At 45.8% G+C, this 11,614-nt stretch overlaps 1 protein-coding gene across 1 annotated transcript in view; it reads left to right on the top strand.

Annotated features, from left to right (window-relative positions):
* Window positions 1-234: 234 nt before the first annotated feature.
* LOC126475254 (histone deacetylase 5) overlaps window positions 235-11,614 on the top strand; it is a 454,388-nt gene continuing 443,008 nt past the window's right edge. Inside the window, exon 1 of the mRNA XM_050102967.1 lies at window positions 235-295. The gene's annotated coding sequence lies outside the window, so the exon portion shown is untranslated. The remainder of the gene's footprint in view (window positions 296-11,614) is intronic.

Raw genomic sequence — 11,614 nt, 5'->3', positions numbered from 1 at the left:
ATGTCCTTAGGTTAGTTAGGCTTAAGTAGTTCTAAGTTCTAGGGGACTGATGACCATAGATGTTAAGTCCCATAGTGCTCAGAGCCATTTGAACCATTTTTTTTTGTGAAAGGTGATCTGTTGCATGCTCGAGGCGTTGAAAAGATTTGTCATGTTTGGGGCAAGCAATAGTGCGCAGCTGTCACGCCTAATAAAGGCAGTAACAATTAGCAAAGTGATGTGTGTTTCAGGTCATGCGTCGGATAATGTGACGTCAGGGACATGTCCGCCAAGGACGACGACAACAGCGCCAGTGGTGAGTACTAACCACACTACCTTGCCGTAATTAATAACGACTTCCGGTATACGCTTGCGTTTTACAGCTTTGCATAAGGTAAGTAATGGCAGTCAGTGCAGTTCGCATACTTTTGTAGCTTACAACTGAACCTTCGTATATTATATTGTACTACCTCCTGCACAACACCACGAGGAACTATTTGAATATCAGTGAAATTTACTCCTTAAAATAATTAAATGAGTAGGGCAGTAAAGTAATAGTACATATCTAAAGAGTGCTTAGCGATAATCATCTTATGGTGCTTTTCTTCAGAAAGCTCTCCCTTTTTGCCTTCCTGTCTGCTCGAACAGTTGATATATTTTGAGGATTCCACCTTGAAGGCGGAGAGGCGGGAGGCACGATGTCTTGTTTTTCTCCGTTCATGCATACATGTTTCTGTGATACTACACCATTTCACTGTGAAGCATAAATTACATAAGTATAAATGCATGTTACCAAAACCATCACTAGATTCTCAAAAATGTTTGACCAAAAGCATATACCTCAAGAGCACATTTCTTTGTTCTATCTTCCTGTCTTGTACAGTATTGACCAGGTTCTTTTTCATTCGTTTTAAGGTGACATCAGCTCAACTGCACGATTTAACATTATCTGTTGAAAGTTCTGTCTAAAAGGCCATACTGCTTCACTACCTCGATTGGTGATGTGTGTAATACCCCTGTGCAGCCCTTTTTTATGAGTGAAGTGGCGCTGTGGTAAGACTCGGGACCATCATTCGGCGGGACAGGGGTTCAAATACAGTCTACATTCTCAGTGATATCTTTAGTCTGCGCAGGATTCCTTTCTGTATGTACACCAATACTCCGGAATCTATTTACGGCGCGTGGCGGAAAGTACCCCGTACCACCAGTTGTCATTTCCTTTCCTGTTCCACTCGCAAATATAGTGAGGAAAAACGTCTGTCTGTATGCCTCCGTATCAGTCCTAATTTCTCGTATCTTACCTTCGTGATCCTTACGCGCATTGTTTGTTGGAGGCCAAGGGCATAGTTCTGCAGTCAGCTTCAAATGCAGAAATTTTCTCAGTAGTGTTCCTCGAAAAGAACGTGTCCCCCCCCTCCCCCCCAGATACCCATTTGAGTTTCCGAAGCATCACTTGCGTGTTCTTCCAGCCTACCACTTACAGATCTAGCAGTCCTCCTCTGAATTACTTCGATGTCTTCCTTTAATCCGGCGTGGTACGAATCCCAAACACTGTAGCGATACTCAAGAATAGGTTGCACCAGCGTCCTATGTGCGGTCTCCTTTACAGAGGAACCACACTTCCCTAGAATCCTCCCAATAAACCGAAGTCGACGATTCGCCTTTCCTGCCACTACTTCACATGCTCGTTCCATTTCATATATCGCTTTGCAATGGTACACCCAAATACTGTAAATGACGTGACTGTGTCATGCAGGGCACTACTACTGCTGTATCCGAACATTATGGGTTTGTTTTTTCTAGTAATCCGCATTAACTTACATTTTTCTACCTTTGGAGTTAGCTGCCATTCATTACACCAACTAAAAATCGTGTCTAAGTCATCCTATATCCTCCTACAGTCACTCAATTTCGATGTCGTACCGTACATCAAGTATCATCAACAAACAACCGCGCCGGCCGAAGTGGCCGTGCGGTTAAAGGCGCTGCAGTCTGGAGCCGCAAGACCGCTACGGTCGCAGGTTCGAATCCTGCCTCGGGCATGGATGTTTGTGATGTCCTTAGGTTAGTTAGGTTTAACTAGTTCTAAGTTCTAGGGGACTAATGACCTCAGCAGTTGAGTCCCATAGTGCTCAGAGCCATTTGAACCATTTGAACAAACAACCGCAAGTTGCTGCCCAACCTGTCCGCCAAATCATATATATATAGAGAGAGCAACGGCGGACGTATCACAGTTCCCTGGGCACTCCCGACGATACCGCCGTCGAGGACAACATATTGGATTGTGTAAGTTAAGAAGACTTCGAGCCACTCACGTAACTGTGAACTTACGTATTTTATATGCTCGTATCTTCGTTAGCAGCCTGCAATGGGGCACTGTGTCAAACGCTTTACAGAAATCAAGAAATATGGAGTCTGCTTGTTGCCCTTCATCCATAGTTGGCAGTATATCATGTGAGAAAAGGGCAATCTGAGTTTCGCACGAGCGTGCTTTCTAAAACCATGCATTCGTGGACATAAGCTTCTTGGTCGCAAGAAAATTTATTCTATACGGACTGAAAATATGGGTTGGGGTTGGGTTGTTTGGGGAAGGAGACCAGACACCGAGGTCTTCGGTCTCTTCGGATTAGGAAAGGACGGGGAGGGAAGTCAGCCGTGCCGTTTCAAAGGAACCATCCCGGCATTTGCCTGGAGCGATTTAGGGAAATCACGGAAAACCAAAATCTGGATGGCTGGACGCGGGATTGAACCGTCGTCCTCCCGAATGCGAGTCCAGTGTCTTAGCCACTGCGCCACCTCGCTGAGAATATGTTCAAGGATTCTGCAGCATACCGAAATTAGGGAAATTGGTCTGTGATTTTGCGTCTGTTCTTTGCTCCTCTTATACATAGGAGTCACCTGCGCTCTTTTTCCATTCGCAGTGACGTTGCGCTGGGCGAGAGATTCGCGATGAGTGCAAGATAAGTAAGGGGACACTGCCGTAGGGCACTACTTGAAAAACCGAATTGGGATTCCATCCGCACCTGGTGACTTAACTTGTTTTCAACTCCTTCAGTTGTTTCTCTACGCCATGGATGTTCTTCACTATGTCGCCCATATGGGAGTCTGTGTGATGGTCAAACGCCGGTATGTTTGTACGATTTTCCTGCGTGTATGATTATTTGAAAGTGAAATTTACAACTTTGGCTTTCGTTTGCTTTTTTCATCTGCCACACCAGACTGGTTAACAAGTGACCGGATGGAGTACCCCTGCATTGAATCCGTAGATATCCCAGTCTACGGTCGGTAGGTTAAAGTCTCATCCAACTAGTAATGCATGATCTAGTATTTACGTGCTATTGACCGTAGACATCCTTTAGATGACTCTAGAACCTTCACAGCGGAATGAGGTGGCCCGTAAAAACATCCAGCAATTCACTTAGTTTCACCCAGACCTGTTACACGCTACCAGATAACTTCACTGCCACACTCAACTTCGACCTCAATAAAGACACTACTTTTGTCAGCTGCAGTGAACAGTCTGTCTCCAGTGGCCTCTAATCTGTGTTTCCGCCGTCCGGTGTGGCCGTGCGGTTCTAGGCGCTACAGTCTGGAACGCGTGATCGCTACGATCGCAGGTTCGAATCCTGCCTCGGGCATGGATGTGTGTGATGTCCTTATGTTTAAGTAGTTCTAAGTTCTAGGGGACTGATGACCACAGATGTTAAGTCCCATAGTGCTCAGAGCCATTTTTTTTCTGTGTTTCTGATACACGTTCCATGACTTGGTAAATATCCGAGAGCTTTCCACTTCGGGCTCGAGCCAGCTCTCGGTCCCGAGGATAATCTGAGCGCGAGAAGTTTCCTGGAAGGCAGTGAATTCGGGAACTTCGTTATGAATACTTCGACAGTTTACTAATAAAATTTTGACAGTAGAAGTGTCTTTACTCTGTACGCGGTCTGACTTCCGTTGCTGCGTTTTGACTGGCGAGTGTTCATCAGAGTACCTCAAACTGCCATCTAGTCTAAAGAACCACCATGTGCTCTCCATAAGTACTCTGCTACATGAGTAGCTGCTTCCTTTCTGTAGTGAGCCCTGACCTATCAGGGGGAGTCCTGTGAATCCCAACCGATAACGCAGGTCTGCAAATCTGCATCCAAAACTGTCACTAAGTCGGTGAAGTCTCTGGTTGAGAACCTCCACTAGGCTCCAGACCAAAGGACACCGAACGGCTCTGGGAACGATGCCGTAAATTGCGAGCTCTGCTTGCACTCCCTCGCGAGGCCAGCAGACTCTACTACCTCCGCCAGCTGCCCGTATGAACTGAGGATGGCCTCAGAACGCATGCGATAGGCGTCGTTGGTGCCGACGTGAGCAAAAACATGCAGTCAAATGCGCCCTGCACGCTAGATTGCCACAGGCAAGGCCACCTCCACATCTCGGATGAGGCCTTCCGACAGACATGCGGAGTGCGCATTGGCTTTCTTTCCACCATGAACGCTATCTGCCATAGGGGCTCCATAACGCGCCTAACGTTGGATCCGCGGTAGCTAGTAAACCCCTTCTTCCGTGTGCCTGCTCGGACCCTGCTGAAGGAGCGGCCACCTGTCCACTCCCAGGGTGGATGGGTGAGGCCAGGAGGCCAGTCTCCACATTGGCCTTCCGCCTCGAGCGACGCAAACGCATTACCACCCGCCACTTACTCTGTTGTGCGGGCGGATCCACCGCATCGGGTACCACAGGAGGTGCCTCGGTAGCAGAGCTCGTGGGCGAAATCAGCGACACCTGAGGTGTCCCAAGGGACGCGCCAGATTCTTCGCACCACTTTTACGCGAGGCAGCAGCCTGATGGTGACTGACAGTAGCCAGAAGCGCATTCAGCTGTTAGCTAACTGTGACCAGCTCCTCCTGCGTCCGCACATGGCAGGTAAACATTCTACCCATCCTAGCAAGATTAACTGAAGAAAAGGGAGCGACCACTTTCCTTGTACTCCTCCGCCAAATGGAGCGTGTACTCCCTCTCTAATGACCTCGCTGTCGACTGAACGTTTGACGCTAATATTTCTTCTTTCTAAATCTCTATGCGGAGAATTCTACGAAGTTAACATGGACGGTCGTCAGGTCGAAAGCAAATTTCAGTTAAATGTTGCGGGTGGCTTGATCTGTGAGGAAACACAGTGGTTTATTAATGGTGTTAACCTGCATAAATTGTAAGGTGCTATATTGAACGTAAACAGAAAAGTAATCACAACATCATTTAAAGTTAACGTATTTCATTATAAAACAGTCTAGATTCCATGTGTAATCACCGATTACTGCGATATTGTCGCTAAGACTAGGCGGCAGCTGTGGCAGAGCGGTTCTAGGTGCTTCAGTCTGGAACCGCGCTGCTGCTGCGGTCGCAGGTTCGACTCCTGCCTCAGGCATGGATATGTGTGATATCCTTAGGTTATTTAGGTTTAAGTAGTTCTAAGTCCAGGGGACTGATGACCCTCAGCTCTTAAGTCCCATAGTGCTTAGAGCCATATCGCTAAGACTAGTTTGAGGTCAACGAAGTGTTTGCATCGAGGCGGCACCACACATCCCGCATTGTTTGTCTATGGACGTGGATCAATTTGAAAAGCTTAATAGTACAGTGACAAATATACCTGCACAGAGGTTAGGAGGCTTCAGTTCTCAGTCACTACATTCGCTTGTTACACCAAACGCAGACGAGAGCGAGAGCAAGAGCATGTACTAAGTTTATAGATCTGTGGATGGGCGTAGACGTTGAGAACTGGTCCCAGTGTAAATGTTAAGAATATCAGTATCTCGAGCACTGTTCAAAGTTCCTGAGAAAATGGTTCAAATGGCTCTGAGCACTATGGGACTTAACTTCTGAAGTCATCAGTACCCTAGAACGTAGAACTACTTAAACCTAACTAACCTAAGGATATCACACACATCCGTAGCGCTCGCGCGGTTCCAGACTGTAGCGCCTAGAACCGCTCGACCACCTGAGCCGGCGTTCCTGAGTAATTTTTGGACTGTGACTCTAGTCGATTAAAGCACAAGCTGTGTCTGCAGGTAAAACAATGAGGACTGCGCCCGCCGATTGTCCAGAGAAAGCGGCTGGAATGATTCACTAGCAGCAGTAGAACTAGTAGCAGTAGCAGCAGAGGAGCGCCAGCTTGCAGGTTCTTGTAGCCGCTGTCTGGCAGGCCGGCACGATTAGATACGGCGTCTGTCTCTCTCTCTCTCTCAAACACACACACACACACACACACACACACACACACACACACACACACACACACACACCTCCTCGCCAGTCCGACCAGTCAGCTTCTGGAGCAGGTGAGTGACACTGAAGTCTCCTACCAACGGTGAAGTAGCTCACGTAACAGTCTGCAAGATTTTCAGTCGTCATTTTCTACATTAGATGCATAGGGCGGTAGAAATTGCGAAAAATGGAAATAATAAATCGTATTTGAATTCGAAAAAAGCGAGTTGTAGGGTGTGCACAAATGTTGATCACAGAATATTGTAATGACAGTACATGTGTAGCATTACTTACACATAGTCAATGAAGGACGTGAGTTGGGCTCTCCAGATATTTCGTAAACAGCCCCGTTTATCGAAGCGGCAAATGGTAGTATGCGAAATGATACTAATTTGCTGTATCGCTAAATTGAAGTGTTAGGAAGGCTTTTCTGAAGGTACGAGGGCGTGATGAAAAGTAATAACTCCGTTTGAAAACTCTTAAAGCTTTTAAAATAAAACAAACGTTATTAACATTCTACATCTTCATTCTTAATGTCGTCATAACTTATTTGATCTCAATATAATCAACCAGGCGACGAACACATTTTTTCTAACGAGACTCTAGGTTGTTGATACCCGTAACTTAGAATATTTGTTGACGGAGACACCGCTTCTTTACTGTCAAAGAGAAGTACTCGAAGGTGTTCTTTAAGTTTTGGAAACATGAAAATCTGATGGACCAAGTCGGGACTGTACGAAGGATGATCGATGGCGGTGAACGCAAGGCATCGGAGTGCTGCAGATATTACAACTCTCGTGTTACTTTGCAAGTAGACAGATGAAAAAGATAAAAGTGTTACCAATTCAACAAATTACTTTCCCATCTGCGAAATATTATTTGATGGACGCTGTTTACGAAATACTAGAAGTATCAAAAGTAGGTGGTTCACTATGTATGACAAGAGGGTCTGTGGTTGTGAGGAGGAAAGAAGATTATCATTTTAACGTCCCGTGTAAGCGGTAATAAAACCCGCAGCGTTGATTTCAAAGAAAAAGTCGCGGTATTCGCTTTTAAGTGATTCAGGGAATTGGGAGAAACGTGAACCCGGATGGCCGAACGAGGACACGAACCGACGTCCTCCTGGTGTCTCAACGACTACCGTTGGCAGCTGATGCATGCACAGGTCGATGGGGGCGGGGACACACGGTTGCATCCTTGTATGATCTCCAGGACTTGTGCTCTATCCAGTTTTCCCTTATGTGAGTCACACGGTGGGACCAGTTTGGGACTGTATAGCAGTTGCTTCACGACTTGCCAGCAGTGTTTTTTCCTCAGTTCGAGGGTCTTGTTAGTGCTGTGGAACAGGACGGTCGCTGTTTGAGACTGTTTACGTGCACATGTTTTGGAGTACGCGTTATAGTCTAGCCAACGAGTTGCAGTCCCTCTCAGCGTTCAACTGCTTCGCCGTATTTTAGATGAGATCCTCCTACGTCAAAAAAGGGGCTATAGGTCACTTTTGCACCTTTCGGTTATACGTGAGGTTGATTTGGACGACGAAGGCACTCTGCGCTTAACTCTTTGCAGGCGCGGTCCAGCTGCTGGTACTCGGTCTGATGGCACGCTGCACTGGCTCAGACGAAGTTACCTTTCTGGGCAGCGAGAGTCATCACTCATTTGACGCAGCCCACCACGGTTTCCTCCCCTCTGTCAGTTCCGCCATCTCAGAGCAGAAACTCCTCTTTGATACCCTTCCAAATGGTTCGAATGGCTCTGAGCACTATGGGCTTAACATCTGAGGTCATCAGTCCCCTAGAATTTAGAACTACTTAAGCCTAACTAACCTAAGGACATCACACACATCCATGCTCGAGGCAGGATTCGAACGTGCGACCGTAGTAGTCGCGCAGTTCCGGACTGAAGCGCCTAGAGCCGCTCGGTCACACCGGCCGGCATGCCCTTCCACCTTGACTTTTACTATCACTTGTGAACGTTCAGTTTAATTCCTTCGTTGCTTGTTCCATGTACAGGTTGAACCGCAGAAGAGAAAGACTGCAACCTGCCTTGCACCCTTCATAATCGGGACACTACTCTCTGGCTTTACCATTCATATTGCCCTCTCCTGGTTCTCGAGCATGCGTATATTACACGCCTTTTCCTGCAGTGTATGCCTATTTGTCTGAAGGTCTCAAGATATCTTCCAGCATCTTTACAGTCTAACTCTTTCTAGATCAAGAAATCCCACGAGAGTATCTTGATTTCACTCAGGTCCTGCTTGCTTTCTCGAGTGTGACGCCAGGACAGTCTCCCTGACGCGTTCTCCTTTCCCTAAGCCAAACAGATCGCCTCGTAACAAATTGATCGTTTAAAAAATAATAATAATAATAATAAAGAGAAAAACTGAATGTTTTCGAAAGAAAAGTAATGAGAAAAATCTGGGGACCTGTGTTGGAGAATGCCGTATGGAGAATTCGAAAGAACAATAAAATTTATCAGTTTATGAAGCAACCCACTATCATACAGAAATTAAAAAGTAGGAGACTGCAATGGGCTGGACATGTGGCCAGAATGGAAAACAACGGTGTCACCAAGAAAGGATTTGAAGTAACTTTCCAGGCAACAAGACCATTGGGCCGACCTCGTACAAGGTGGAAAGATGTCATAGAGAAGGACATCGCAGTATTAGGAAGGGTGGAGAGAGGCTGCGAGAGATACAAGGCGGTGGAAGCAGACCGTTGATGCAGCGCGTGGTCTGCAGGGCCTGTGATCGCTGAGAAGAGGAGAGAGAGAGAGAGAGAGAGAGAGAGAGAGAGAGAGAGTAATGATAATATAGTAGTGCTGTTTGAAAAACAAAAGTTGTCCGGCCAGTCCCGAAGTGATGAGAAAAGGGGTTGCCGCGCTTCGCATGAAAAAGGACGGGGGAAGGCAGAGGGTGCGTCGCTGCGTGCAGCGATCGGCTGCCCGCAGCACTGACCTGAGCTGAGCTGAGCTGGCGGCGCGGGAAGCAGAGGCAAGGTCTAGTCCAGACTCTGGACCGGGGCCGACACTCTGCAGAGGAGGACGAATCAGCCGCCTTCGCTGGTGCACTGTGAGGTTAATTTTTTCCGACAGTTTAGTTTCATTAATACAAACATGCTAATGTGCTTGCATTTACTTTTGACAAAAGGTTAACGCGTGCACACACTTAACGTACGTTCCAGTGCGTGGCGATTTGTTTTGTTATTGTCCTTGTGGCTTTCCAGGTCGACGTATAAGCTGTTGCATTGCGAACAGCACACGCATTGTAAGCATGTAACAGTGGCACTCTGCATAATATTCTTAATGTCAATTTGTGCGTCAAACTCGACGTTTATTGTTTACAATGTAACGATTATCCATTTAGGAAAGATATAAAAATATTATTCATTTCCTGTTGAGCTAACACGTTAAATGTGTAAAGAACATATGTGGGACGTGCAACATGCCAATAACATGCTTCTACTCTTTCCTTCCTCTCTTTTTTTCTCTTTTTGTTCCAACGACTGGAAGCAGAAATTTTAATGAAAAATTATAAAGCCATCGGAGTGCATGTATAAATTAAATAAACTAACAAATTTTAAAAAAATGAGTAAGTCAGCAGTAGCCACTCACGAGCATACTGTGTCTAACACTAAGCACAGCTTACCTATTTCTAACATTAGATACAGCTTACCTATGTTACATACTACAAACGAAGGCAAGAAAATGGACTTCATAGAAGAACTAGAAATATATATATTCACATCCTCAGATGACCGCAACACATTCTAAATGAGCAACGGTAACTAGCTAACAAAGGATTTCCATATAATTTCCTTGGTATGATCACACCAATTAAACACACCACTGGTCCACAGGATTTGAAAGCTGTACAATAGCATGCACGCTCTTACTCGAGTCGTGATTGTGCTCGTACATCTCGATGGAGCCTCGGAACCAGTGGGTACTGCCGGAACATGAGATTCAGCAAATCCTGTACAGCATTCCTCACGACTCAATTCGTGCCCAGACACGACCGATTTTTCCGTGTGTACCACAACTCGTGCCCAGATACGACCGATTTTTCCGTGTGTACCACCCTGTCATTTCATTTCGTATAATGTTCCGTCGCCCTGCTGTTAGATCGACCTCTCACCCCGGTGCATACTGCGTGCTACTGGGTAAATTGCCGATGTCGCCGTGAGTGGGTCCCGTTTGTCTTTGGCCGACCCGAGGTAATCGCTGATTTCTTGGATTGGAGTGTGATACGCCTGCTAAACCCTCTGGGCAGAACAGGTAATAGGATTGTGGAAAGGGCCAAAGGTTGAGGCCAGTTTCTTCTTCTAATTGTCATTTATTGTAACTTAATAACCTTTACAACCAAAGCGGCACATAGCCGGATCTTTACCGAATGTAACTCTTTCACAGCTGAAGGCCTCCAAACAAGAAATCTTAACAAATCAACAAGATAAAAATCCAGCTAAGATATCAGTAAAATAATTTTAAAAAAACAGCAAACATATGAAAAGTGCAATACAAATGGCCACAATTAGATTTCAAATTTTTTAGAATATATTACCATAGACTTTTAAAGGCAGAAGGCCAGAATGTTTAACAACAAGAAATCTTAAAAAGTCAACAAGATTAAAATGCAATTAAAGAGGCAAATCAAATAAATTAAAAAAGGTATCATGGCTACGTGGAAAGCCCTAAGGCTAAGCAGATAGAACACACACATCCAAGGTGCAATACCAATGGCTGAAGGCCACAATTAAGTTTCAAAATTTAAAATGTATTACCATAATCTTTTAAAGGCAGAAGGCCGCAATGTTTAAGCTTGAAAGATAAAAATTAATTTTGCAAACTTTTTAAGAAAAATAAAAAAACCATAAGCCTTAAATTTAAAGTAGCTGACAACAGATAATTAAACACCGGTGGCACTCGGAAGCCTCCAAGGAGGTCGGTCTGCCCTCGTTCACTTAGGCGAGACAGGTGGTGAGCCCAACTATACTTGATCCGTCGGAACCCAACCAGGGGACAGTCACGGACCGACCGACACAACGATTTGCTTCCCGTCAATCAGTATATGAGAACTCAGACCGGAAGGGTTACAAACGTGATAATCCACAATGGAGTATGTATTAGCTGTCAAAATTACACACCATGTTTGACAACGACAACAGGTGAGGAACGGACGCTGCCTGAAATTACGTTAGTGGCCAGGGCAGGCAACCAGAACACTAACGGCCACAAGACAGAAAATTCCACTGGTGCACTCAAATTGTAGCCGACCAAAATAGTTAGTTGCACCGCATGGCGCCTAAATTTCACCAGTAGAAACACTCGGTGTTGCTCACAGGAAAACCTCACCAACAGCAAACCACCGAAACGAACCACCACGACATGAATGGACGTGGCT

Source organism: Schistocerca serialis, chromosome 4, assembly GCF_023864345.2.
Source record: "Schistocerca serialis cubense isolate TAMUIC-IGC-003099 chromosome 4, iqSchSeri2.2, whole genome shotgun sequence".
NCBI lineage: Eukaryota > Metazoa > Arthropoda > Insecta > Orthoptera > Acrididae > Schistocerca > Schistocerca serialis.
The sequence above is the reverse complement of the archived record's forward strand: the minus strand, read 5'-3'. Positions and strand labels throughout refer to the sequence as shown.